The sequence below is a fragment of the Acomys minous genome (genome assembly GCF_964271855.1).
Source record: "Acomys minous genome assembly, chromosome: 15".
Taxonomy (NCBI): Eukaryota; Metazoa; Chordata; class Mammalia; order Rodentia; family Muridae; genus Acomys; species Acomys minous.
The window spans coordinates 13,543,604-13,571,238 of record NC_140497.1 but is presented as its reverse complement, the minus strand read 5'-3'; the positions used below and the strand labels follow the sequence as shown (position 1 = coordinate 13,571,238).

The following is a 27,635-nucleotide window of genomic DNA, read 5'->3' as shown; positions in this document are numbered from 1 at the left end:
GTAGCGAGGCCAACATAGTGAGATCCTATCTAAAAGCACAACAACTTTAAAAGACAAAGATTGACGACTTCTGAGGGAAGGGGACACACACACACACACACACACACACACACACACACACACACACAACCAGCACAACAAAAAGTAAATACAATGATCTAGCTCAGCCACCAAGAATCATGTTTGCAGCAATAGCATGAAGAGGCAGAGAACACACAAACTGGAGGGTGTGTTAACACTGTATGAAAGCCCCTTCCCAAGGGAGCGAGGGGACAGCTGCTGGGTCAGGCCTGGACTTCCTCCCAGCCAAGGACTCTGTCCTATACTACTGTTTGCTGTGACAGAACACCATGACCACATGTAACTTATGAGAGAAGAGCTTATTCTGGCCTAGGATTCCCGAGGGATGAAAGTCTGATTAGGTGTCGGGGGTGGGGGTGGGGGTGGGGGTGGGGGGGTTGGGGATGAAGGTGTAGAAACAGAGCAGGAAACTGAGAAATCACATCTTTTAGCATAGAAGTGGCCAGCGTGAACTGGAAACGGGGCAAGGCTATGCATGCTCCAAGCCCACCACCACGACTGGCTCTTTCCAGCCTGGCTGCATCTCCTATATGTCCTCACACTGCATCATCAGCCAGGGACCAACTGTTCAAATACTTGAAGCTACAGGAGACATTTCTCACTCAAACTACTACAACGTCTGTGGGAATAGCTGGGCCTTTCCGTGAAGGTAAACACACTCAGTGCTTGTGAGACTCCTGAAGGGGCAGCCCCAGGCACTGGCACATGTAGCAGGAAGCCCTCCTCCTGTGGTACAACAGATGGAAGCTATTTTAAATCTGGGCTGTGAATTCTTACAGCAACAGTTATGAGGAAGTCATTTAGGAGTTTGAGAATGAGCAGATAATAAAAGTGTCACCCTGATGCCAACTCCAGTATCAGTTCTGTGAAGTTACCTATGGTATGCCTGTGGTGTAACGCGATGTTCTGTAATGTTGTCACCCAGAATTCCCATCAGAAATGGTTCAGAAAGTTCCGCGAAATAACATTTATTTATTTTGGTTGGGGTGGTCAGAAGAAGCGCTTTTAAAAAAATATCGCATTTTTATAACTCTTTTAAGAAGTTCACATATGAATAAAATGTATTTTGGTCATATCCACCCTCCACTCCTCCCTATAACTCTTCTCAGACCCCCCACCCCCCACCCAAGGGGAGTTGTAGAGGAATGTTAACTCAGAACACGGCTGTTCTGGCAAGAGATCAGACCCATAGACCTTCTGGGTCTGTGTGATCCAGCTGGAATACAAACACGCCTTTAATCCAGGAAACAGAGGCAAACGGATCTGAGTTCAAGGCCAGCCTGGTATAGAGTGAGCAAGTATCAGGTAAAGAAAAGCTTGGATCCAGACATGGTGGTACGTGCCTTTAATCATAAACAAAGGCAAAGTTAGTTTGTAGAAGGAAGCACCCATGTTTGAAAGTGATGTCTAATAGAGTGGCAAAAAAGGTGACAAATCAGAGAAGATTTGACAGAACAGGATACGTTCAACTCTCACAAGAAGAGAGAGGGAAGGGAAGCTACTTAAGAGGCAGTTTTTCAGAGAAAGGAGGTGGTTTTACTAGAATAATAACAGAGAGATGGGTTGCAGAGAGAGAACTCAGGTGAAGACTGAATGAGCCAGAAAATGAGAAGAAGTAGGAAGATTAGGGCAGATTGCTGAGTTAGTTTGAGGCCAAGCAGAGCGATTCAGAGGCCAAGAGAGAAGCCAGATTAAATAAGTCAGCTGGGAGAGGAGATTGAGCCAGAACAGCTGAGTTGAACCAGCCAGCCCAGAGCTCAGAAAGAACAAGTAAGGGTGAGCTTGTTAAGCAGTAAGTCTCAGAGGCTGAAAACATTCTAGGCCTAGGTTAGATTGTATGGAGGCTGGAAGCTTCCAGGACTAGGTTAGCAGAAGGAAGCAGGAGAATAAAAGTTACATTTACACTTTACAGTCTTTCCGTCCCCTCTTCCTCCCTAGTCTGTGAGCCTTGGAGGGGTTGGGGAAGGAATATGACACAGATGTTCCCTCTATGGCTGAGCACTCCATAGACACTTTTTCTCTGCATTCTGACTGACTGCAAATTTTTGTGTTACCCACTATCTGGTATACAAAGGAATTTTTCTGATGAAGGGTGAGAGCCATAGTAGTCTATGGGTATAGACTACTTGACACTATGTCCAAATTGCAACAGACTGGTGGTGACGTCACCTCTGGGGCCATGAGAACCCCAGCAAGGGGCTCTTGGCCATACTGACAGTACTAGGCATGGGCTTCCTCCTGTGGGTCGTCCTCACAGCACTTATTTTCATGTAGGAAATGGTTGTCCTGAACTTGCCAGGCTGGGCCAGATGCATGGCAATTTCAGCACTCTATTTTGAATGAAAACTACCCAGGTATTCATGATGCTAGCCTCAAATGTTTTAGAATTTAGCTAATCTATGAGAAAAATATTGACCAAGGGTCATTTATTATAAACATGGAAAAGAGGAGACTATCTAATATCCTTAGATAAGGGGGCCTTCTGAGAAAATACTGGCAGCTTCTGGAGATGAAATAGTAATGTAGTCACTAAAATGATGGAACTGGAGTTTTTCATGACACTGGCACCTGTGAGCTCTCAGTGAACCAGTGGACACAATGGTTGTAGCCATCTGAATTCAACGGGTGGTAAGGCTACCAGCCCTACCCTACCCCAGCACTTCTCGAGCCCTGGGTGAGTGGCCTACTCTGGCCCTTCTTAACCCTGACCCCTTTTCACAGTAGGGAAGTTTCTACTGTAAGCAGTTATAATCACCAGAAGACTTCAAAATATCACAAGGCAGTTGGATTTTTTGAGGAACGTACCTGGTGATACACCAGCATCCACTTGTTTCTCTTTAACAGACAAAGTGAATTTACCGTGATGGTAGGAATTGTTTAGGGGCGCTCAGTTTGGTCTCAGGCTAATGACCTACAAGTGCAAGAGGTAAAACGTCTTCTATTTCTTCATGCGCTTGTGCTTTACTTTTAAGGGTGTCTGTCATCCTGGTAGCTGAGGTTCCCCTAGTCTTGGAGTCTCTTCCTAGGCGCCACTGCAGGACTTGTCTCTCAGTGACACTGGACCCTTCTCCCAGATCCTTCCTTTATCTTCCATATGCTTCTTTTGACGTTTGGCCATCCAGGTTGAACTGAATAAAATGTCCTCCCAGGTGCTGCTCACTGAAATAGTACTTGAGGATAATGTTTACGTGGGAGAGCTTACAACCACTCATTTATTCCTGTCCTGGCTCGCAGAACTAGAGAGTCTCAGGACTCTGGGATCCGAGGGAACTTTAGAAGCCACCTAATCCAGCTTTTTGCAACTGTGAAGATATGACTGACACAGGAGAAAGTGATTTTAAAGAGCAAGCCCCTAAGCACAAGCCAGTACTCAGTCAGCAAGCATCACAGCAGGAGAAACAATACAAAGAACCTAGGAGCGGACTTCCTGGTTTGACACTCACCAAGCCTTCTTGGTGACAGTAATTCCATCTGGGGCCCTGATGGTCCCTGTGGTCCTAGAGGGGGGAGAGCTGGGGGTGAGGAGAGGACAAGGAAGAACATGGACTACAGAGAATGCTGCCAAGGCTTTGTCCTTAGAAGCTGTCAAGGTTACTTGATCTCTCCAAGGCTTGTTCAACTCTATAATTCTACATCAACCAGAGACCACAGGATTGGGAAGAGGCCGGTTTGCCTAGAACTGGGAACCACAAGATTGTTTTGTGGGATGAGGTGGGTGGAGACTTCAGACCCATTCCCAAGCAGGACAAGGCAGAGTCGGGCTGATTTTACAGAACACGAACCAGCTTACTTTTGCTCCATCTCAAGTTTCCACTTCAGAGCCTGCAGCTCTGGCTTTCCCCACTCTTTCTTCCCCAGGCCCCATCCCTCTCCCCCAACCCCCTCTTTCTCAACAGGGTCTCACTACATCGATCAGAGTGGTTCTGAACTCAGATCCACCTGTCTTGGCCCTTCCTCAGTGCTGGGATTAAAGACATGTGCCATCATGCCTAACCAAATAATTAAGGGATAAATAAACAAATAAATAGCAAAGACAATTAAAATGGGATAAAAATCAAGGAGTTAAGGTGAAATGGCTGAAAAAGAAAGCATTTAGAACGTACTATGTGAGTCCCATGGAGACTATTTTTAAAAGTTAAAAGAAAGGGTAGTGGGTGTTTCTTTACAGATAACCAAGTGGAATTGGAATGACTGTGTGGTGGGTTATTATAGATAAGCTTTTATTTTGTGTCTTTACTTTGAATTTATAGCTCAGTGAATTATAAAAAAGATATTACAAGTGAAGATGCATCATCAATTCAGTCTGAGGAGACTGTAGTGTACAGCAGCAGCAGTCTTTCATCTAAGAAAGACTATAGTTGGGCAGGTGGCAAAAATTCTGAGTGGGTGCTGTTTACCCTGAAACCAACTCCCACTGAAGCTGTGGAATTATCTGTAGTGAAAGTTCACAGATCGATTCCCACTGTGGCACAGTAAGTAGTCCAGGCGCAGTGTTGTTTGAAAACAAAGGACAAGAACAAATGGCAGAGCCTCTTCATTCCCATTTTAAGACAGAAAAAAGGTCTAAGCGGTCCCCCCCCCCTTCATGCTTTCTGTACGTACTGGAGACGGAACCCCAGGGCCTGTATGTAGACACACATACACACACACACACACACACACACACACACTCTCTCTCTCTCTCTCTCTCTCTCTCTCTCTCTCTCTCTCTCTCTCTCTCTCACACACACACACACACACACACACACACACACACACACACTCAGGAGCAAATAAACCACTTATCACATGAAACTTTTACCAACTGGGAGACCTGGGATGGCTTGTTCTAATTCTGTGCCTGAAATGTTGGACCACTGGCCAAGTTCCAAGAACTATATTAAGGAAGTACTGTCCTCCCAGCTGCAGTTTAAAATGGAACCTTGTGTATAAATAGATATCTTGGCTCTTACATATATGTCTTTGCTAATTCTGCCCTGATGGGCTGAGGGGGTTCAATAAAAATCCGATGGTCCTCATATAAGCTGGCTTTTGGGTTGTTGGGGAGGAGGATCAGTGGCTAAGAGTCCTTACTGCTTTGGCAGAAAACTGGTATTAGATTCCAGCACCCACATTGGGGAGCTTGTGGATGCCTGTAATTTCAGCTTCTGCTTCTAGCCCCTGTGAGTTCCCGCCAGACTCTTGATTCCTGAGACACTATGGACTTTGTTTTCTACTAATTCAACACAATGTAAACAGAGTTGACAAATGGTTCTCTTTATTTCATGTTCAATTTATAGCTCCCTGTTTCTTGCTCTCGCTCCTAAGATGTTTTTCCTTTTTAAATGTTTTTCTTTCTTTTTAAATGTTTTTTTTTTCCTTTTCTTTTCTTTTGTTACATGTAAGGGTGTTTTATCTGGATATGTGCCTACAGAGGCCAGAAGAGGGCATTGGACCTAGAGTTACAGATGGTAGTGAGCCATCATGTGGGTGATGGGAACTGAACTCAGGCCCTCTAGAAGAGAAGCCAGTGCTCTTAACCACTGTGTCATCTCTCTAGCCTGCTCCTGAGATTCTTGAGCAGAGGTTGCTAGGCAGCAGAACAGGAAGCGAGGACAAACAATTATGATATGGATTTAGGCAGCATCTTCCTTTTTAGTATGGAGAAGCATCTGGCTGAGTTTCAGATGCACTTCACTAGAAATCTGCAGTTTTCATCAAATGTTAGCGATAATGAGCCGAACTAGCAGTGGGGACAGCGTAAACAAGACAATAACTTTGATATTTGATTGAGGAGTCAGGGGCAAACTCAGCAGCTCTTCATTTCTTTCATGGAGAGAACCCAAACTGAAATCCTTTTACTAAGTTAAGAAGCCATAAGAACTTGTTTGACAGTGCCTTCAAAGAAACATGGGCCTAACACAACAGCTGAAAACACAGAAGGATCAGACAACTTATAAGGCATCTTTGAAGACCATTTCTCCACTTTGAGAGGATGCCGGCACTTGAGGCATGAGCAAGACGAGCTCCCTGGCTTCAACTTCCCTTTGACTGACTTGGAGAAGGGAGGATGCTCTGTTGAAAATATAATTAGGAAGTTACCAGAAACAACAATTCCATGACATTGTATGTTAAGTTCAAAAAAGAAAGAAATATATTTGTGTTTGTGTGTTATTTTTGTGTTTTATCATTGCCTATGCCAGAGCATTTGCATTTGTACAAGCCTGAGCAGGGAGATTCAAACAGCTGTGCAGGGTCACTTTTTTAGCCTGAAATACTTCACGATTTCTTGTAGGGCAAGTGTGCCAGCATAAATTCTTTCTGTGTGTATTATTTGGACAATTTATTTTGTCCTTATCACTTTTGAAGGACAGTTTTGCTGGCTGTGGATCCTTTCTACCATCTTGCTGCCTGCCTTTTGGCTTTGGTGTTTTTAAAACATGACCAGTGATCCTCACTGCAGTCCCACTGTCTGCAATGGCCGCTTTTCTCTTGGTGCTGTCAAGATGTTCTCCACTGTCTTTCAGGGATTAGATCTCTTTGTGTTGTCCATATTGGAGTTTGTTAAGCTTCTTGGATGTATAGGTGAGTAGTTTTCACAAAATGTGAAACGTTAAACTATTTTCAATCATTATTAATTATTTTTGCAAATTTTTCAAGTTTTTTCTGCCCATCTACTTTGTATGTTTATGGAGGTATGCATGTGCTGTGTGTGTGTGTGTGTGTGTGTGTGTGTGTGTGTGTGTGTTGGGGGTTGGTCAGAGGGCAACATGAAGTGCTCTTCCCCAGGTACGGCCATCTGAGTTTCAGACAGTGTCTCTCTGATTGCTCTAGTGCTTTGCCAGGCAGGCAAGGATCTGAGTGCCAGCCCTTCCGCTGTGCCATCCATTGGGACTTCAAGCACACCTGGCTTTTCATGTGAGATCTGAATTAGGGAAGTCATGCTTGCAAGGTTTTAATAACTGACACTCTTTCTTCTACTTTTTATGTTACTATCCATGTATTTCTGAGTGGCTCGTATTTCTCAACAGTTCTGTTCATTTTTCTTCATTCTTTTTATTCTGCATAAATTGCCAAATTCACTGAATAATCTGTCAACTTAAGTTCCATTTGGTTACTGTCCTTTTCAACTCCTGAATTGTGGCTGATTACATACACCATTAAATCTACTGACTTAATAATGTTTAAGCACACGACTCAATAGTATGTGCAACCACCATTGCTACTCACACGTCTTCACTGGTAAAACTAAAACCCTATACTCCTTCAACAACCCTCAGCTCTGCTCCCCCTCAGTCCTTTGCAATCAACACCTCACATTTTGCCCCTGTGAACCTGACCCAAGAGTCTCACATAAGGAGTCACAGGGCAAGCTCTTCTGTCCCTGACCACTGAGCTATGCCCTTGGTCTAAGGCCAACAATATTTACCTGTCACTGTAATGTCTTCAGACCTCATCCATGTTGTAGTACAGGGCTGAGTTTCCTTCCTAAGACCGAATAGTATTTCCTTGTTTGTGTATACCAATTTTATTTTTCTATTCACCTACCAAGAGACGTAGGGTTGCTTTGCCTTTGGGCGATTATGAATATCAGTGCTATTAAAATGGGTATACAAATACTTGTTTGATACCAGGCTATCTTATACCTAGAAGGGAACTGCTGGGTTATCTTACAGTTCTATTTTTAACTTTTTGAGAAACTGCCAAAGTATTTTCTAGCAGCCTCACGCCAACCATACCAATTTCTCCAGATCCTCACCAGTGTTGGCTATTTTTCTTTTTTGTATATACATACATATCCTAATAGGCTGGTGAGATATAGCACTGTGGTTTTAATTTTCACTTCCTTGATGATCAGTGATGTTGAACAGTTTTCAAGTGTTTGGTGGCCATTTGTTTACTTGGAGAGATGTCTATTCAAGACCTTTGCCTATTTTAAAATCAAGCCCTTTTATTTTTTTAATTGTTGAATTGTAATTTTTTTTCTGGTTTTTCGAGACAGGGTCTCTCTGTGTTAGCCTTGGCTGTCCTGGACTCACTTTGTAGAACAAGTTGGCCTCGAACTCACAGTGATCCACCTGCCTCTGCCTCCCAAGTGCTGGGATTAAAAGCATGTGCCACCACACCCAGCATATATTCTGAATACTAACCTCATTATCAGATACATGATTGGCAATACTCTCTCCAATTCTATAGGGTGTCTCCTTACTGTGTCCTTTGATATGTAGAAGCAATTAATTTTTATGTAGTCTAACAATAATGTCACCTGTGCTCTTAGTTTTCTGTCTCTATTTGGTTTATATGTGTATATATACTGAATATATAGACTTTTGGCACTGTGGTTTGAACGAGAGCACTCTACCCCTAGAGAAACTCTTGCTCCCCTGTTGGTGGTCCAGTTTGGGTAAGTTTAGGAGCTTAGCTTTGCTGGAGGACGCATGCCACTGGGGGTGGCTTTGAGGTTTCGAACGCATGAGTCATTCCTAGTCCATTCTCTCTGCTTCCTACTGTGGTTTAAGATGTGAGCTCTGTTTCCAGTTCCAGCCAGCCTGCCTTGGCCCTGCCACTGTGGACTCTCTATGCCCTGGAATTCTAAGCCCAAATTAAGACACACACACACACACACACACACACACACACACACACACACACACTTCTAAAAATTGCTTTGGTGGTGGTGTTTTATCACAGTAATAGAAAAGCAATTAACTAACACAGGTATATATCCTGTGTATGCTGTGTGTGTGTGTGTGTGTGTGTGTGTGTGTGTGTGTGTGTGAACACGCACACACGTGAAGGGTTTCCAGCCAGCCTGAGCATGGCAAGCGTGGCTCTGGCAGGCCTTGCCCTTCTCCCCATTCCCTCCGCATTATTCTAATGCTTAGCAGTGAGTACAAAAGTCAAGCTCATGCCTGATTGTAGGTTAGGCTCTGGGTCATTTTCTTTAAGTAAAATTCTAGGCTTATTTGTTACTTGCAAAACTAGCAGATTGCTGTGACTTAAAGAACAAGGAAATCCCGAAGAAATGTAATAAACAGAGGAGATGGCCAGAACAGGCCTGGCAGAAAAAGGCACTTGGCTGGGTGCTCTTCCTTCTCAGACCTGACTGCCCAGCAGGCCGAGGCAGAAAAGCAGCACAGCAGTCACTTTAATTCCAGGTCAGGTCTACAGTGACACTGTTGTAAACGCTTTGTACTAGCTGAGCCCCGCTGGAACTCCTGACGACACACGTGTGCTTACTGCGCTCATAGCTCTTCTGCTTTAAGTCTTCAGAGCGAGGCAAAACCAAACCGAACTCAAAAACTCAAATGAACAGATAAACAAGAAAGAAAGAAGGAAAGAAAGAAAGGAAGGAAGGAAGGAAGGAAAGAGAAAGAAAGAAAGAAAGAAAGAAAGAAAGAAAGGCCAGACTGAGACCCATTTCCTCCTCTTTCTCCTCCAAAGCCACCCTTTTTCACTTAACAGATACTGAAGAGGTAACATGTTTCCTCTTCCTTCTTTCCTTCCTTCCTCCCTTTCCATTTTTCTTTACTTTGCTTTGAGCTACTAAACTTACAAACAATTCTCTTATCAAATTCTAAACACCTATTTTCTGCATCTCAATGTACCATTTCATCCAGCTGTGTTCACCAACAAACTGCCTGTGCGGATGCTCCCAGCACAGGGGGGGATTGGGGGAGTAGTGCTCCCTGAAAGTGCTGTTGCAGCTGGTAAGCACTGGCAAGATGTGCTGATAGAGGACTTACCGTGTTGGAAATAGTGGCTAGGTGGCTCGCTCCTACTCTTACCCTTTAGTACAGCCACTTGGCATATTTCCTGAGGTCCACCACACATGGCTCCACCACACACGGCTCCACCACTTCTCACGCTAATCCTTACCCTGAACTATGGTTCTTTCCCAGGTGTAAATGGATAACCTACTAACAGAGCTGCTATTTTAACTGGTTTTAAAACATGCTGGGTCCCACCTTCTTTCTACTGCATGTGACATCCTGGTCCATGTGAGATGGGGCTGAGCTCACGTCAGATCCACAGCAGCAAGCAGTCAGTTCAGACTCTCGATAATCACCTCTAGTGCTGCAGCCACTGCCACATACCCACTGTGTGGGTCAGCAAAGGCTCTGCCTTAAAAAGCAGGTCAAGAATTTGAAGGAGAGCAAGGAAGGAAACACAAGGATTTGGAGAGAGGAAAGGGAAGAAAAATATTGTAGTCAAAATTATAACTTCAGATATAAAAAAATTTTAAAAGTGGGTTAAATTTTCCATTAAGAAAGTAATGTGTACTTATAGAAAATAAACCAGTAAAAAATGTTTCTAACTCATTACTGCAAAATAGCCATCATTAAGGTTTTGTTCGGTGTACTAGCTTTGTCAGCAGGGTGAGGCACGACTTACATAAGCTCCAATAGTTGTCTAGGCATGCCACAGTCTGTATAACCGCAGAGGTTAGATAGAGCCAGGGGGTAGGGGGTAGGAGCATCACCCAAGGAAGGGTGGATAGAATATATAGTTAGGAGACGAGTGTGTGTGTGTGTGTGTGTGTGTGTGTGTGTGTGTGTGTGTAGCAGGGGAATTAAACAGGGAAGCTGAGCATTAAGGGAGGAAATATAGGGAGGGACAGTTAGCACTAAGGATCATTTAGGGGTCATATGGAAAGCTACCACAGTAGAACTGTCTTAAAATATATACATATATGAAGGAAATCTAAATGAGCTCTCTCTGTCTCTCTCTCTGTGTCTGTCTCTCTGTCTCTCTCTCTCTCACACACACACTAATGGGGAGAGAAAAAACCCCAACTACACATCTCTTGTCCCCCAAGTAAAACCCCTGGTGCCATGGGAACCCCCAAACAATTCAGGCTATTGCCAATTATTGGTTCTCCCCACAAAGTGATGGTAAGGTCCTATTGCTGAAGACAACACTTACATATCTCACTGAACCCAAGGAGTCAAGCTGGTGCCTAACTAGAACCTTCATCCCACCTCACCCCGCTACTGCCTAAGTCCATGGTACTGGAAAGTACTCTGCGTGCTGCCAGATGAGAAAGGTGAGCACCAAGCCAACTACAAACTCTTAAGTGTACAGTGGTGACCTGCCTACGTGACACGCTGGTGCAATAGTGGCACAAATGTTATGGGACTAACCAACCACTATCTACTTGGGTTTAAGGCTGACCTCATGACACTGAACTCATGCCTGACACTGTTCAAGTGGCCAAAAATCTGAGATTAGCTAGGGTGTGGACCTGGAGGAAAACCAAATACTACTGTTCTGCTAAAGATGCATAGCAATAAAATGACTGCTAGTGACATTTTGCTATATTCACAGATCAGTGTCTCACTCAGTCATCATCAGAGAAGCTTGCTCTGGAAATAGGTGGGAACTAACACAGAGTCCCACAACTGGACAATGTGCAGAGAGTAAAAGACCATGGAATACTCAGTTCTAAATGGGATGTCTTTATCAAGCCCCTCCCATCTCAGGGATCAGGGATCTGTGTAGAAGAGGAAGTGGAAAGATTGTAAGAGCAGAGGGGATGGATGTTACCAAGAAAACAGTGTTTTCCTGACACAGTGGGACGGACACACATATTACAGAGACTGTGGCAGCACGCACAGAGCCTGTACAAGTTTAAGCCAGATGGAGTCCTGGAACTGACAGGGGGAAGTGAAAATGTGCTTCCATCCTTAACCAACTGAAAACCACTAGCAACATTTTCTCCAGTGGCATCTCATTGAGTATATAAACCCCATACTTCAAAGTAAAAGGCCAATACAAAAAGAACTCAGTGGTATTTGTGTGTGTTTCTTGTACTTTTCCTTTCTTTAAAAAAAAAAAATCTTTGTTTTCTACAGAGAGAGAAAGAGGAGGCATGGATCTGGATGTGTGAGTAAGTAAGGAGGATCTGGGAGGAGAAGGGGAGGGGAACCGTGCATGAAAAAAAAATATTTTCAACTAAAAATGTTGACTAGAGACATGACTGCATACATTTGGTACACAGCACCCTTTTTCCATATACATATAAAGAAGTGTTTTTTAGACATAAGAGGACTGCTGCCCATGTGAACTCACAGAGTATAAGGCTGCATGCATAGGGCCTGGACAGGTTCATGGCTTATACAGGGCCCCAGGCTAAGAGGGGGAAGTGGGCATGAGCTTCCATCCCTAACCAAGAAGCTAGCTACCTCCGATATACATACTGGGCATGGCCCTCGCAGAGTCCCTTTCTCATTATAATCATGAAAAGCTTTGATTGTACTAAGAGCTAAACAAAGTGAACGGATAATCTCAAAAATTTTTGTTTTCAACCCAAGACAATTCCTTCAAGCAAAAAGAAGGATATAAGAAAGGGCAAAAACATGCAAAATGAAGTCAGGGGGTCAGTGTGGGGCACTGTTAGAAGCCACCTTTACAGGGAAAGGGTCATAAATAAACAGTATTTTGTAGAAACCTACAAGTAGAACATTATGATAGGCAGATTTGGGCCCAGGGGTCCCGCTCAAACTAAGGCACCAGCCAAGGACAATACAGGCCATAAAACTTTAAACCCCTACCCAGATCTAGCCAATGGTCAGAACATTCTCCACAGTAGAGTGGAGAGTGGGAGATGACTTTCTCACATACTCTGGTGCCTCACCTTTGACCATGTCCCCTGGAGGGGGAGACCTGGTGGCACTCAGAGGAAGGACAGCAGGTTACCAAGAAGAGACTTGATACCCTATGAGTGTATACAGGGGGAGGAAATCCCCCTCAGGAACTGTCATAGGGGAGGGGAATAAGGGGAAAATGGGAGGGAGGGAAGAATGGGAGGATACAAGGGATGGGATAACCATTGAGATATAACAAGAATAAATTAATAAAAAAAGGGAAAAAAACCCAGTATTTTGTAACCTGATAGCTTTACTCACTGTACATGGAATATTGGAATATCATTGTTTCAAATGCTATACAGTTTCATGTTACTGAGCATTTTTATAGATTAGCCTTCACATTATTATTTTGCAGCATTTTATTTAATTAATAGCTAATTCATATATTTTTTCTAATAATAATAAAAAGCTTTCCCCCTAAGCTTCTCTATTCAAGTCCTTTAGTAAACAACTATAAGGAGGTGAGGCTTATTCCAAACCACAAGCTACTTTAGTTAGTTAATTACTTTTTTGAGACAGGGTTTCTCTGTGTAGCCTTAGCTGTCCAGGACTCACTTTGTAGACCAGGCTGGCCTCGAACTCACAGAGATCCACCTGCCTCTGCCTCCTCAGTGCCAGGATTAAAGGCATGCGCCACCACATCCATCTGCTACTTTTATTTTTAATGGCTCATGAACTGGCTTTAAACTGGTTTTTGAAACAACTTCCATTTTTCCAAGAAAGAAATACCAAAGAAGAATGACTTCAGTAGTTCCTATTTGTACAGAAATGAAAATAGCCTTGTTTTGAGGGAGGCAGGCCTGAGTGAACCAGACGCTGTACTCTGAGTGGCACCCTAGTTCCAATAACAGCCCTTTGACTTCTATCATTAAGAATTTAATGATACATTTGACTTTTTTTTTAACCGGCTGGGTATGCAGTTATTGAGACTTGACGGGTTTTAGGGCGACGACTAAGCCTCACTGAGGATGCAGCGATCAGCTCTTTATGGCTTCTGGGTTGGCGAGACACTTCCCTCCTGGGCATCAGTGCTCTGAAACTGACACAGATGTACAAAAACCAAACACACACACACACACACACACACACACACACACACACACACACACACACCCCACCACCACCACCACCAACACCCCTGGCGCTATCCCACTACGTCCCTTCGTGGAGAAAAGCAGAGTTTGAGTTAAACGGTCTTTACCTCTCCTTTTCACTGTGAGAACGTTTTGATGTTCTGAAAATATGTGATTAATTCCACCTATCTTCTTCCAAGTGCCACAGCTCCCTGGCCGAGGGAGGGGTGTTCTTTTAGCTACATGGTGCTGCTCATCTGATACTTTTAAAACAGAACTGAGAGATCATGGCCTCACAAAGCCCTTTCTTCATTACAATCACAAAAGGCTCTGTACTAAAGGTAGAGGTGTTTATGTTTTCAACCCAAGACAATAATTCCCTCGAGCAAAACCACTAAGGAGGATGTGAGAAAAGGGCAAAGAAATCACTAAAGGATGAAAGAAAACAGGCAGAGGATCCACGGGGACTGACAGGACACAAAAATGACTTGGGTGGGTCCCAACTGCTACTAGCTCGAGTCAACAGAACTCACGAAATTCAAGAGCAGAGCCTGGGTGGCTCTGGATATGTCACCTGGATAACTCAACCCCGAGTGTCTCCTGTGTATACCGCTGGATCAGGTGTTACACAGAGGAGTGTCAAGCTGAAACAAGTCCTTATGCCGTACCTCCGGTGGAGCCATGGTGTGGCATACTGCGCTTATGTCCCCTAGAGTGCCATCTCCTTCTCATGATGGACTTCCCTACCAACTTTCCTCTCCCGTGGAGGTAGAAGAGTTGGGAAACAGGTTAAAGTTACACTTTGCCCACAGCCACCTCTCTTCTGACACTGGGCTTTGTGAAGATAGAGACTGACCTGGTCAACAGCCTGTGACACAGTGGGCTAGCATTCAGGTGGAAGTCAACTTAGCAACACTGCTAAAACCTACTACGAAACATCTGATAGCACATACTACCCCTCCCTCCCTCGCCCCCCCCCCTTTTGTATCCCCGTTTAAAACTGGTGCTGTTGGAGCAGGAGAGATGGTGTGGCAGCTACATGGGCTGTTTTTCTGGAGGGCCTCAATTTTGTTTTCAGCACCCACATCGGGCTGCTCATACACACTTTTAACTCCAGCTCCAGGGGATCTGATGCCTTCCTCTACACCTCATGGGCACCTGCATACACATGGCATACACTCAAACATATAAACTCACACACACACACACACACACACACACACACACACACACACACACACAAATACTATCAAGGTGAGGAGCACTTCAGTGGCAGAGCACTCACTTTTAGCATGATGTGAGGCCCTGGGTTCCATTTCCAGTACAGAAACCAAAACCCCAAACAAACAAACAATGAAGATAGGCCCTGTCTTAATTACTAAATTCAGAAAAGTCAATGCAGTATTTTCCAGGTTAAATATTAAGTGACCAAAAGAAATCCAGAGCCAAGTTGGGGTTAGAAGGACTTTGAGAGGTCATTCGTCTCCTGACTTCAGAGAGAATATTAAAAATATTTCAAATAAATATAAACCCAGGTTTATATGACTCCAGGGAGAAAAGTTTACAGTTTTCAGCATCTGTGCGCCCCCCCCCTTTGAGGTACTTTTCTTCCTAACACCTCCCACAGTGACATCAGAACCACCTTAGAGGCATGTTAAAACAGCCCGGACTCCAGCCTCACCGCGTCCCAATCAACAGGTCTTGGTGGCCTGAAAAGCTGTGAGTTCCCAGGCAGAGCTGACGCTGATAGGCTGCAGCCACTGTGGCGATCACTGCACTTGACCTTTTACATTCCGAAGGGGAGCAGAGACCAGCTGCTCACCATTACTCTGTGATGTACACACATATGTCTTTCAACACAAGAGTCCATCAGCCATTTTTTTTTCCCTCCCTTCCAGGCTAAACAACAGAAGTCCTCTAACCTTTTGTTGTGGCTGTAATTTCTAGCCCTTGATTTCCCCCCTTGAGCTCTGTGTTGAATCTCTCCCAGTTTCTTTCAAATGTAGAGCCATAAATGAGACCCAGGACCCGAGTCAGGGACCTGCCACAGCTGGTGTCAAGAACAGAATGATTCAGACCAAATCCTTGTGCACACGTTCATCGGGCTCTTGCACCCACGCCTGCACTGGTAGCTCCCCTGTGCCATGTGCTTGTGGCTCTTTGTGAGCTGCAGAACCTTCCACAGACAGACCTTCACAATGTTGATTGTCTGAGAAACTCAAGACTCTTGCCTTTAAAAACCAGAACTTGGGCCCAGCGACTTAAGACAGAGCAGGTCAGTGACATCCAGGACAAAAACTATAACCTAGAACTCAAGGTCTAAACAGTTTAATAGAGCAGACTGCTTGTCACTTGTCAGGCTCGGTCTGATGTCACCACCCAACAGTAGCTTCAGCTCAAGTGAAAGTTCAAGGCCTCCTTTAGTGGCCGGAAGGTGATAAGGACTAGGAGTTGACAACTGGGCCCTGCACTGCCTCACCAGGACACAAAAGCCCGTCCAATCCTATGTTGCCATTGCCCAGATAAACTGAAAGCTCCAAAGACCTCAGCCCGCCCCAAGATCTCATGCCCTGCTTCTCCCTTTTCATGTTGTCCTGTTGCCCACTTGTTTACTGCATGTCAGGGCCCCCCTTTTTTGTTGCTGCTGATGTCTGGCGCGTGAGCGCTTTGCGAGCAGGAACTATGCTCTCTTTGTGTATTGTGTGTGCTGTGGAGGTGCTTAGGGCGGGCTGAACAACAACAGCAGTCCCAGTATTTCCCAGAAACATCAGCATTCTTCGCAGAGGTCAGCTATTGACTGCACTCAACACGGGCACAGCTGAAGGCTTCAGTCTGCTCGGTCTTCTTTCATTTTGCATAACATACTGGAAACTAGGTGCACCACAACCTTTTTCTGCCAGGTTGCCTTTCAGAGAGAATGTTCCAGGGATGTGGTCACCGAGCAAAGGCAACCTGCTACAGAATGCAGTTGCCTGTACCAAAACAGACACACTACTGCTCCAGTAAAGCCCTGAGGTGGGCTCTGGGGAAGTTCCTCAGCAGGTGAGTGCTTTCAGGGCTTGGACTCTATTCCCAGCCCCACACAGACAACCAACCAGCTAAACAGGCAACTGGTGAGTGAAGGGGAGCCAGACAAAAGGCTTCCTGCTAAGCTCCTCAAAGCAAAAAGCTTAACTCTGTAATTAAAGGAATGGTAGGGTAAACCTGCTGCCTCTGCAGCTGTCAGGTGCGAAAGGGCCTCTGGTCAGCAAGAGCTAAAGAAGCAAGAAGGAAGGCGAGAGGGCAGGCTAGTGACAGCAGCTCCCACAGTGCCCGCGCCAGCCCGAGGGCACATCTGGAGCAGAGAGGCAACAATGCTTGCGGGTCCAAGCTGGGCTCTTCCTGCATTATGGAGGCTGCCTGTGTTTCTTAGCACGTGACCTCCCATGTGTGGCCACATAGTTGAGCTCGCTGTGGTCTGTTACATTTTAAGTCACAAGGAACCAGCAAAGCTCCACTCATGAGGGATCTCTGACAAGTACCCCTTCATGGGACAGAGGAACTTGGAACCAGCCAACACCTGAGAGGAAGCACTGCCACTCACACTGAAGAACTCCCCATCCATTGCTAGCCCACTCTCAGCACACAGATGTCACTAATGCCGCTTTGGAAGTGTCTGGGCACTTTAAGAGTCCGTCCTGCAGCACATGCTTCCCACTAACAGATAAACCTCTTTCTGGTGCATTAAAAGTGGATAAGCACTAATCAGCTTTGGGGCAGGATTAAACCTACACCAATCACATTAATCTTAGCTTGAAAACTAGCACAAGTATAACACTGCGCTATCCGTGGCTCTCAGGGGTCCCAGTGGCTCTTGGGAAGGGCATCAGTAAAGAACTCTAGCATTCCTGTGATGGCATGTACATCACAAAGGCACTGCCGGAGCAGAATCCTGTCTGCTCAAGATGACACAAGTGACTTTTCTGTTATAATTACAGTTTTCTCTTCTGCTCAGAAAGCTAAGCTTCAAAAAATGTTTCTATCTAAAAATAGCCTAGGAATTCAGTTCTATTTTCAATTCTTACATACTTTTCCTACTAAATGCACCACGGAAACATTTCCTTTCATTGTCGACACCTTATGTCATTTGTATCTAAAATCGGGCAACACATAACAACAAAGGAACCTTTAAATACAGTTTTGCAAGATGGGGAAATGGCCCCCACAATATTAATCCTGGCTTTGTCTCTCTCTGCTTATAGTGGAAGTACAACTGGTTCATTAAAAAGCTACATTCCTAAAGCGGGTGTAATTTACATGGTAACCCATAAAGAAATTTCTTTCTGGTTCTGTGATGTAAACAAGATACTTGACTTGAAGTCATTCTACTTTAAGTGTAAACAGGGTTCAAACTAAGCAAGGTGACTTGTGTCTAACTAAAACTAATACTGAAATCTCCCATTTGCTTCAGCCTAGGTTTAAGCTGGGACTGAGAAAACTGAAAAGCAGTTAAGAGCTTCAGATGCCAACCAGAGCACACCTTAAATCACCCTCTGCAACCTCTGTCCTAACGTTATTTTCCTTAGGAAAATAAAGGTCCTTTTTAAGCATAAACTTTTCATCTATACATTATCAAGTAACACTTGATATTCTCATTTCTACAATGTATCCCCTCAAGAGGAAGATTAACTATTACCGTGCGTGCTTCCCCCAACAGTTATGAACACAGAAAATAAAGCTTAGAGACACACGGTAACACTCCTGTGTATAGAAACCATTTCTACTAATCTAACATTTTAACATTCAAGATAAGGGCTAATCTACATTTTTGTAAAAATAAAAATAAGTCAAAATCAAATGCTTTCTCCAGGAAAAGCTGAGTAAGCCAAGGTGCTCGGGGCAGCACACACGTAAAGAAAACACTTTGACACTAATTTTCCCAAGACATATAAAATTACCACGATAGTCACTTTAGGAAGATTTAAGGTACAAAGAACAAAGAGAAGTCTTAAAAATCCCCAGCATACTCACAAGTAGTTGGAAAGGAAATCTGAATTACAGTTCTTCAGAAGTCGGCTCTCCGGATCATAAACACAATTTTTAGTCTGAAATAGATACCTATCGCATTAGGCCCAGAAGTCACATTTCAGCTTACTAACTTCTACTTGGGTAAACAGTTTTACAACTCATAGAACAAACGCTGGCTAAAATTAACTGCAGCCGAGCAGCAGGCAGGAACACGCTGGTTTGCATCATGTGGGCCGGGATTTATTCACTAGGACAACACTGGTGTCCTCTTTAATGGGAATCCGGCCAAGGGGTGTGCCCTGCCGAACAATGCACAGCATCATGGCTATGCTAATTACTGGATTCGGTTGGCTACTACTAACTTACTTTAAATCTGCTCTGCAAGTACCGACAGAGAGAGAAATAAGGTCTTTCCCACCACAGGCAAGCACTTGATGTTGAAGCATGTTCATATCAGACAACGTTGGCAACACGGTGGCTGTCCTGCCTGCTCTTCAGCGCACATCTGGTGAGATCACCCCACTAGCTTTCTGCTTTCCTTCTGTACTTCCCAGGGAGGTGCTAAGAGGACATATGTTCACTCAAAAAACAGAATCCACAACCGAGAACAAACATCTCCAATTCACAAAATTCACTTTACAGTGCATTTCACTGTGTGGCTGGCTACAACTGGAAAAACTGTCTTCTCCTGGAACAAATGATCATTCTCAGAGCATACTGAAACCCAAGCAAACAGTTCAAGACTCCAAGGACACAGCCAACTTTTAAAAGAAAATCAGAACACAATACATTGTTTAAGCAACACAAATGCTCTCCGTAGCCACAAGGCAGACTGAGGACACAGACTACACAGCGTCTACCGCAGATGATTTAGGCTGCTTGGCTTGAAGCAGTTTAGTTCTATGGCATACTGAGCCCCGAATGGACACTTCATCAATCAAAGCTCCAGTCACCTCACCTTCCAACAGACACAAAGTAACTCCGTGGCCGGCAGGCAACTGTAGTATGCCATCTTCCTCCAAAACCCTCTACCACATGACTCCATACTAACAGCATACCTAAAACCCTACACACCTTTTCAGAGTTAGCTTAGACTACAGGGGATTTATTGTACTCAACACCCCAAACCCAGGCCTGGGTTTAGGGCCTTCAGTATCTCCCTCATAGAACAGTGGTTCTCAACCTTTCTAATGCTACAAACCTTTAGTACAGTTCCTCATGTTGTGGTGACCCTCCCCAGCATAAAATTATTTTGTTGCTAACTTCATAACTGTAATTTTGCTACTTAAGGAATTGTAAAATAAATATCTGATATGTGGCCACCAAAGGGTTGTGACCCACAGGTTGAGAACCACTGCTCTATAGCATTGTGTCTACAGCACGGATCACTAAAGCACAACCTGACTCTTGAAAAGCGCAGCCCATCTGTGACAAACATGCCAAAAGTTGCCAATGGCTACCTTTCGTTGCCATAAACTGGTAACTGCTATTACAATCTTCCTCATGCTGTTTATAAAAATTGCTGGCTGCACGCACACTTGACATTATTGCCCCAAGCCCAACCTAGGCTGCTGCAGAGAACACACATGTACCCACCCCTCTGTAATAGCAAGCTGTTGTGTGCTCTATGTCATTTCAACCAAAGTTCCCGGAAGTGGCACTGTCATCCTGTTATACTAATCAGAGAGCTAACCTCTGTTTAATACAATTATCTTCAGCAAAGTTACTCTAGACTCTTAATGCCGGAAGAGGACAGTCTAAGGCTAGTTTTGACAGAATTATTATTATCCCAAAATGCCTGGGTTTAGGAGACAGGTCTCTTACCAAAACCGTTTCTCTGCTCTAATCTCCTAAGAAAAGCTGAACTGACCTATGCATCCGGTTTTGCATTGTGGGAGATCCAGACTGCAGTGTAAGGTCTACTTTGAGGCTGGAAATTCAGAGCAATTGTCTGGTTTCTCTTATGTTAAACACACTAAGTCTGAGTCTGTTGTCTCCCTTAACAGCAGCCACACCTGCTTGAAAATGCAAAGCCCACAGAGAAGACAGTGCGCCTTCTAATTTACTTTAGACACTTGCCTGATTCCCCTTCATGTTTCTTCTAGGTCTAGAATTGGTGTATTGAACCCGGCACTGCAACACAACATTGAAATCTACAAAGTTCGTGCTGGACAATGGGCAACTGAGTTATAATATTTTTCCATTTAAAAAAATCTCATAATTTTAATAAGTTTACAAATTTTTTTTTCCAAGACAGGGTTTCTCTGTGTAGTCTTGGCTGTCCTGGATCGCTCTATAGGCCAGGCTGGCTCGAACTCATAGAGATTCCCCTGCCTCTGCCTCCTGGGTGCTGGGATTAAAGGCGTGTGGCATCACACCTGGCTGTAAGTTTACAATTTTATATTGGGCCATATTCATAGAGGTCCTTGGGCTACATTTGTCCTCAAAGACTGAAGATTTTGCATCATGAACCTTTAAAGTAAACAAAACGGCCTGTGTTCACTGCTCACTTTTCTGGGATGCTAACTTTTATTTCATAATTTTATCAAAAAGGGGTCTGTGACCCCAATGAATAAAGAGCTCTGAGGCCAGCCCGCTACTGAGGAAGAGGCTGGAAGCTAAGGAGACTGAAGGACCTAGACAGTCAGAAGACAGAGGAAGACCACTGAGAAAGGGTTAAAAAAAAAAAAAGGTAAATAAGACAATAAGGGTCTCCTTCCTAGGTATGGTGTTCAGTTCCAATATGTGGAGTAATATTGGCGGCCTCCAGCTCTGGCACTAAGTGGGGGGCAGGGGTGCAAGACAGGCGGTCAAGGAATTCACATTTTAGTATCATGTGATGAGGTAGAGAGCCAAGAGCACACAAAGGGTATAGCTCAGTTCTTAAAGACTCTTTTCTGATGAAATTTAAAATATAGGATCCAGAATAAATGAACATTCCATATTTTATTTTGGAACCCTCAAAGGGTCATGGACTGTGAAGTGATGAAATAGTTCAAAATATCTAAAAATTATACCTAGACCCACAACAAGGTTTTGATTCTGAGTTCCTCATATTTGATCCAAATATTGAAAGTGGTTGAACAGGGGAAAGTTCAGGACTCACAATGGTTTCCAGTTTTTTCAGAAGAATATACAAAACATTCAAAGCCTTAACAAAGTGAATGCTTAAGGAAAAAAAAATAATAAAAGCACTAACCCATTAGGGAAGAAACTGAACGGATAGAAGCTCTAGGGTTAAAGTGTAAGGTACCCCCCCGACCCCCCACCCCCGCCATGGACTATGTGACTCCAAGGACTTTGCTGACCTGTGTGTATCTGCGTTTTCATATGTTAAATGGTGACAGTAACGCTGGCATCAAAGGGCAATAGAGAGCCATGAGCTGATTTACAATGCTGGTGCACAGGTGCGTTCAATAACCGGCTGTGGTGTCACGCTACGTCACATCAAGGGAGCACCTGCTGAAGATCAATTGGGTACTTAATGGCTGAGGATCAAACGATCCTCTTTTAAAGCTCAAAACTTCAAAATATGAAAAGTTGAAAGGAATTTCAAATTACTGCTAAGCATTCCAAGGAAACCTGGGTGTGCAAATGCTCTTAAAACCCTGTTCCTGCAACCTTTTGAAACGTCCTCTGTCACCTAACATGCCTAGCCTTGGGGGGAATTTGAATTTGGGATACTGGCCAGGCAATGCCGAGAGACACCAAGCTGTAGACTGTTGTCATGGTCCAGCCTCACCACAGGGCATTCCTGCCCCATGCTGGCTCTGGCTTGGCCATAAGAGCAAAAGCAAACAGTGCCCAGAGCCTTGTCTTTGAGATGGTATGCCACCCTTTAGTCCAGGCTGTCCTAGAACTCATAATCCTGGTGTCTCAGCCTCCCAAGTGGTCGAATCCCCAGTGTTGAGGGCTGGGCTGGTGCTGTGTACTCTAATGCTAATTACTGGCCCCCAGGATCTGGTTGCCGGCTGGAAGACTGCATCCTCAGGCACACCTGCCTTTGCTGTGTAAACCATGCCCTACCTAACTTAGAGCTGACTGGTTAATACAGTTGCTGCTGAAGCCTGTAACTGAGAAGAGAAGTAAGTAGAGCTGAGGTTCGCAGGCTTGGGGACTTGGGGAGATCCCAAGGCTGGGAGAAGGAGAGGAGAGAGGAAGCAGAAGATGGACAGGAAGAGAGAAAGCCTGAGAGAAGGAAGTCACCGTGGGGCAGTATGGACCATGAGCGCATGGCCATGAGGGCTGACAGAACAGACGCAGCCCAGGCAGGAACGACAGAGGCAAGTAACGTGGGGTTTAGCCGGGGGATAGCAAACTAGCCTAGAGGGCTGACAGCTGCCCATCTACTGTGTTTGTATCTGGGAGCCCGGGCTAGAGTCTACTGTCCCCGCTGCCATGCACCAGGGTATCTGAGTCTTGTCACACAGCTAACTCCCACAAACACATAGACGTCCATTCTACCTTCCAAGTGAGCCACAGAACACTTCAGTAACGACTTAAGAGTATCATTTATATACACACAAACACGGGGCTCCATAAGATTAAACAGCCTTTCTTCACTATTCATTTATTATCAGTTTAAAAAAAGATAAAAAATAATGAGTAAACTCAAGACATTTCAAAAACTGCTGAGCCGGGCGTGGTGGCGCGCGCCTTTAATCCCAGCACTTGGGAGGCAGAGGCAGGTGGGTCGCTGTGAGTTTGAGGCCAGCCTGGTCTACAAAGTGAGTCCAGGACAGCCAAGGCTACACAGTAGAAACCCTGTCTTGAAAAACCAAAAATAAATAAATAAATAAATAAACTGCTGATAAATAGCTACTTCGTCATAATTCTTCACTGTACTTTGCATCAGGACTTGAGAGTGAAGGCAGGAATATTTCTGCTGGTGTTTGAATACTTATTCCATCAGTTGTTATTAAAACTGTTTACAGTTATGGGCATTGGTGGTGCACGCCTTCAATCCCAGCACCTGGGGGGCAGAGGCAGGTGGATCACTGTGAGTTCGAGGCATATATAGTGAAAATATTTTCATTATTGTACCTATATTTTCATATTTAAAATTTTTTTCTTATTCCTTGAGAATTCATGTACGTATACAATGAGATATGCTCATATACAGGTTAATTTTTTAAAATTATACTAGAATTTAGTTAGGAAATTTATACTACAAATAGTCTGTACTACAATTATTATTATTATTTTTTTAAATACAGGGTTTTTCTGTGTGGCCCTGGCTGTCCTGGAACTCACTTTGTAGACCCGACTGGCCTCAAAATCACAGAGATCCGCCTGCCTCTGCCTCCCGGGTGCTGGGATGAAAGGCTTACAATTAATATTTTTAAGCCATGAATTCTTGCTACTTTGAAACTTCCAAGCATTTCCAAGAAGGGTATGAGAGCTTTCACCTTTAAGAATAGTACAATCTGAGTCAGGACAGTGTACATAAATTTTTACCATTTATAGAAGTAAGCACCCAAAAGGGTAAGAATTCACTCCTATCGGAATTTGGTGAGAGAAGAAGCTTCCACGTATGTTAACTAGAAAAGGCATTTTGGAAGAAATGACATTTGAATTGAGACTGCTACAAGCAGATCAAATTTTCAACAACTAAATAATAAGGAACACTGAACAGAAGCTAGAAACAGAGACAGCAGAGGAGAGACCACAGCCGAGATGCAGGCTACAGCTCCTTCGACTAATGTAATTCAACCACTGACACGTCACCTGTCTGTGCCATGAAGCGTCCATTGAGAGGAGGGTCTACGGCAAGTGCCTCTGTCTCATCTCTACATGAGGACAACAATTAGAGCCGCCTACAGTGTGATTATGAAGGCGGACTGAGCTGTCTCTGTAAAGTGTGCAGAAAAGTGCCTGGTGTAAGCATTTAAGTACATGCTTACACATGCTCTACGAGACAGGGAGGCTGTAGGTAGATGGACAGATATTCCCCCCGCCCTGTGTGTGTGTGTGTCTTGTACATGCTAGGCAAAGGTTCTACCACTGAATTTACATCCCCAGTCACAGACTGATATACATGGATCTAGATGTGTAGAGATAATTTTTAGGTATTTATTTTTATGTGTATGTGAGTACCTGAGTGTATGTGTGTGTGACTGAAGGTATGTGTGTGTACCACATACATGCAGGAGTCCACAGAGGCCAGGAAAGGCATTAGCTCCTCTGGAACTGGAATCACAGGCACTTTTGAGCCTCCGTATGATGGTGCAGGGACTGGAACCTGGGTCTTCGACTACAGCAGCCAGTGTTCTTAACCGCTAAGCCACCTAGCCAGCCTCACGCTTCCTTGGAGTAGAAGGTGACAAATGCATTTTAATATTCCCTTCTTCTTTGCCTTGCATGCGTAGATATTTATATTCTAATAAAAGGTTCACATATGTCTTCTTACGTCCCAACACCAGCCGCTTCAGTTAAGAGAAGTGAGGCCCTGCAAGCCCTGTTCTCAGACACATGGCTTCCTCCTTTCAGGGCAATACTTCTTAGCTGATAATACAAGTCGCTGTGCTTGATATTGCTACACAGACACAGCATGGCCACCAGCTTCAAAAGAAGGCACATTAACGAACGGAAAAACAAACACAGGCTTACTATGAGCAATCTTAGTTTCTATAATTTATTGTTTTTAAAGCTAAAGTAAAACTTTAAATCTTAAATGTAATATAATTTAAAATTCAGAAGCAAAGTCAGACATTAGATTTAAAGTCATGGTAATTCAAAAAGTAGATTAACAAAGGCTTATTAGTTTTAGACTAATTTTATTTGAAATAATTATAGCTTCTAACTAAAATCTTCACCCCCACCCCCTTGTGTGTGTGTGTGTGTGTGTGTGTGTGTGTGTGTGTGTGTGTGTGCGCGCACGCGAGCCTGTATGTCTGTGTTTAGTGCTGAATATTGTGGAAATGGAATGCAGGGCAGCACGCTAGTTAAGTGCCCTACCACCACACTACAACCCCAGCCCTGAAAATCTCTTTAAGCTCCTGCCTTGAAAATAATTTTAAATGTAGTTTCATTACCTGAATCAATCTTTGTTTTGAAGATGAATGTACTAAAGGTAGTTGACCAAGTTTATATTTTAAAAATCTGCTAAAAGCGTACTTGGAACCATTCCTATCCCACCATGTCTAGATAAATATTATTTTCTCGCGAGCACATTTGTATCACTTATTTGCTTAGAAATTTCTTTTTCACAATTATTGCAAACATACACTTTTACTGATCACAAATCAAACTTTACTGCTTATTTTCTGTTAGATAAAAATCTGAGCTAATGAGTTGTGCTAGATGCTAATCGTGTGTCCATTTCTCAGTTTTCCTCATCCAACTACAGGCAGCAAACAACCAATTCCCAAATGTTTTGGTACATTAGTGCTGCGTGCTGGTTCTTGCATCCCTTCTTCCTCATCCTTTTTGGTGATGGGAACTGAATAAGGACCACCCCCACCACCGTTAGACAAACGTGCTATCACTGAGTTCCACCTCAGACCCTTTTGTCATTTTAAATTGAGACAGGGTCTCATTAAGCAACTCAGGCTGTTCCTTAAGTCACTCTGTAGCCAGGTAGACCTTGAATTTGTGGTCCTCTTGCCCCAGCCTCCTAGGTAGCTGGAGTAACAAGCCCATGCGACTAGACACATCAGTCACACAGCTCCAAAGTCATTACACCTTCCAAGACGACTGCCATCCTTCTGAATAGGCCGCTCACTCCTTAGACTTGGAAACTGGGACTTTTGGGCGAGTTGGAAGGCTCAGGGGGCAAAGATGCTCATCATTCACTCCTGACAACCTGACTTGATCCCCGGAGGAGGGAGAGAAGCAACTCCTACAAGTTTCCCTTCAAACCTCAAGCCCTGAGCCCAATCCCTGAGGCCCACGTGGAAAAGGAGAGAACCAAGGACTGTTTTTTACCTAGGGTGAGGAGAACCCCACCCCCCAAAACAAATAAATGTTTTGTTTGTTTGCTTGTTTTTAAAATACCTTCCTGCAGTCTACTAGAAGTTAGTGCTTTAATAGAGCAGCACCTCTGAGGTAACTTGACAGAATTCATTCATAAGATGACGATAACCAACCTAGATTATTACAAAGATAAGATAATGCACATAAGGCAAAGTAATGTCTACCAAGGGCTTAAAAATAACATGTACCCGCATCTCTCTCTCTACATACATATGCATGGATGCTGAAGTAGCCATGAACTGATTCCTGCTGAACCTTCTAGGCGGTACCTGGAGAATTTGGGGGCTTCAGGTTTTTGCTCCCCTTGCTATGGTTTTCTGAGGGCAGAGAAAGACTGAAAAGCTCCCATGAACACCCCCAAGGCTCCCAGCTTTATTGTTGGTGATTTTAACTTAGGTCCAACAGTTCTTGCTAGTGTGTTACTATGCAATCAACTCTAAATATCTGGAAGACTGGTCTGAACAAGGGTGCCCATATGGGTGGCAAAGGACAGTGCTCAACAGCAGTTTAACAAGAGCCTTGGGGCACATCAAGAACTTTCTTTTTTCTATTTGAGAACTTTCTTTCTTTTTTTTTTTTTTTTTTTTTTCTTTTCACTCTACGTACTCCTCCTGGCTGTCCTGGAACTTACACTGTAGACCAGATTTCCCTGAAACTCAGAGATCCTCCTGCCTCTGCCTCTCAAATGCTGGGATTAAAGGTGTATACCATCATGCCAGGCTAAGCATTTCATTTCTAATTTTTCTCCTCCTTTTTGCTGTGTTCAGACATGACTTGTTTCCAACAAGATAACCTGAGGCCTTTAGGAAAGGCAGTTTAAAATCAACTTGAACTCATGGAGCTGGGATGTTCTAGTCGTATCTGGCTACGA

At 44.0% G+C, this 27,635-nt stretch overlaps 1 protein-coding gene across 3 annotated transcripts in view; it reads right to left on the bottom strand.

The window, feature by feature from the left end:
- SLC20A2 (solute carrier family 20 member 2) overlaps positions 1–27,635 on the bottom strand; it is a 91,822-nt gene that overhangs the window by 40,489 nt on the left and 23,698 nt on the right. Inside the window, exon 1 of one of the 3 annotated variants that reach the window (XM_084758889.1) lies at positions 18,794–19,034. The exons of the other annotated variants lie outside the window; for them this stretch is intronic. The gene's annotated coding sequence lies outside the window, so the exon portion shown is untranslated. Of the gene's footprint in view, positions 1–18,793; positions 19,035–27,635 lie in introns of those variants that run through there. 3 annotated transcript variants of the gene reach the window in all.